The sequence below is a fragment of the Chrysochloris asiatica genome, unplaced genomic scaffold, assembly GCF_000296735.1.
Source record: "Chrysochloris asiatica unplaced genomic scaffold, ChrAsi1.0 scaffold00200, whole genome shotgun sequence".
NCBI lineage: Eukaryota > Metazoa > Chordata > Mammalia > Afrosoricida > Chrysochloridae > Chrysochloris > Chrysochloris asiatica.
Genome location: NW_006408718.1, coordinates 5,061,765 through 5,064,130, shown reverse-complemented (window position 1 = coordinate 5,064,130; position 2,366 = coordinate 5,061,765). Strand labels below are relative to the sequence as shown.

At 37.3% G+C, this 2,366-nt stretch overlaps 1 pseudogene; it reads left to right on the top strand.

The window, feature by feature from the left end:
- The first annotated feature begins 642 nt into the window (after positions 1–642).
- Positions 643–2,004, top strand: LOC102837008 (annotated as a pseudogene).
- Positions 2,005–2,366: the final 362 nt, after the last annotated feature.

Sequence of the window (2,366 nt, the reverse complement as noted above, 5' to 3'; positions counted from 1 at the left end):
ATGTTTTGTAGCAAATGGAGGGGAATGGTTGAATTTGCAGTCCAGGAGCAGAGGTTCCTGGGAACATCAAGGGACAAGAGCAGAGTGCAAGACTCTACACAGAAAAACAGTTATGCCAGAGATGGAGACAGAGGTGATGACATGGAGATATGGAGCAGCTGGAGACTCTAGACCCAGAGAGGGAAAAGGGCAGTGTGCTGATGACTAAAGGGCAGGCTTGCAGGGTATACCCTTTGGTTGGTTGAGGCTAATTGGAGGGGATTGTAACCATGGCAATGAAACGATATCTGATAGGATGAATGTAAAGCTAATGTTGTCCTATGTAAAATATCATATAATTCACAATAAAACATTAAAAAAAAAATTCAGAGTCACACTGTGGAATAGACAATCAATTTCTGATATGCAAGTTCAGGGGCTGGGGATGAAGAAAATGAAAAAAAAAAAAAAATGCACGGGAGCCAAAATATGACCTTGAAAATATTTCTACTGAATCTAAAAACCATCTCAAGATCAGATTTGATGCATTACACACTATACACACTAATGACCAAAGAACAGAATAGCATTAGAATGACACCATACAGGAAGAAAGCAAAAATTCATTAAAACTAAAGGAAAGAGGAAGAGAAGTGGAAGAATATGTCCAAGAGGGAAGTACCGATTGTGCCTGTTGGAACAGACATGCCTGTGGCCAAAAAGCAAAAGCTAAGCAGCCACAAGAACAACAACCCTGACCTCTCTGGAGATGAGAATGATGATGTTGTCAGTATAGAGAGTGGTACAGACAGTGAACACCCTGATACAACTACAAATGTGGCAAATGCACCTGGAAGAAAAAGCTGGGGAGAGGGAATATGGATGTCAAAAAATGCAAATATGTTTTCAAATGTGTAAATAATCTCAAGGAAGATCATAACCAACCATTATTTGGAATTCAGTGTGACTGGCATAGTAAAGAAAGAGATCCTTTAGTGTTTGCAACTGTAGGAAACAACAGGATTATCTTATATTAATGCCATTCATAGCGAGAAATCAAGTTGTTACAATCTTATGTGGATGCTGATGAAAAATTTGACAGTTGTGTATGGATATATGGTAGCAATACAAGCCCTCCTCTGCTGGCTGTGGCTGGATAATTAATCTTATAGCAATGCAGTGCATAAAGCACTATGTTGGCCATGGGAATGCTATCAATGAACTGAAATTCCACCCAAGGGATCCAAATCTTCTCCTGTAAGTAAAGGTCATGCTTTATAGCTGTGGAATATCCAAACAGATGCTCTGGTGGCCATATACAGAGCTGTAACAGGGCACAGAGATGAAGTTCTAAGTGCTGATTATAATATTTGGGTGAAAAAAAATAATGTCTTGTGATATGTATCACTCTCTTAAACTTTGGAGGATTTACTCAAAGAGAATGATGAATGCAATTAAGGATTCCTATGATTATAACCCAAATGAAACTAACAGGCCATTACTTTCTCAGAAAATTCATTTTCCTGACTTTTCTATCGGAGACCTACATAGGAATTGTGTCGATTGTGTGCAATGGTTAGGAGATTTGATACTTTCCAAGAGAGGCCATGCCATTTTACATTCTGATGAGAGATCCAGTTTCTCAGAAGCTTCACCAGGATTTGCCTTGTGAAAATGCCACTTGTTTGCTGGAAACCTGGCAAAATGGAAGATGATATAGATAAAATTAAACTCAATGAGTCTAATGTGACTATTCTTGAGTAATTTGATTACAGCCAGTGTAACATTTGGTACATGAGGTTTTTCTATGGATTTCTGGCAAAAAAAAAAAATGCTTGCATTGGGCAATCAGGTTGGCAAACTTTAATTTTGGTATTTAGAAGTAGAAGATCCTCATAAAGCAAAGTGCACAAAACTGAGATGTGCTGCTGCTATTCAACAAACCAGCTTTACCAGGGACAGCAGTATTTTTAAACAGCTGTTTACAATGATGCCAGTATTTGGCGTTGGGATCAAGTTCAATAAATTAACTTTTTCCTAATCAAATTTAAGTGTTGTCGGTATACAATAGAATTTCTTAATGTATCTTGCTAGTTGGGCACACAGAGAATCTAGATTTGTCTTTCAGCACCAATCAGGCTAAGCTGAATGTGGTGATGTTAACATGGTTTACATTCCTTGTACTGTCTTCCTGCTCAAACTCTACTGATTTTAATATTTTTTTTTATTAAAAAAAAATAACAAAACTAACAGAAAGGAAAAAAAGGCCAAGATGACTGTCAGAACAGACTATGAAATTTGCTCTTTAGTATAAAGATGCTAAAGAAAATGGAAGAAATGAACATGACAAGAGCAGAACAGAAAAATTTAAAGGCCAGACAAAGTAT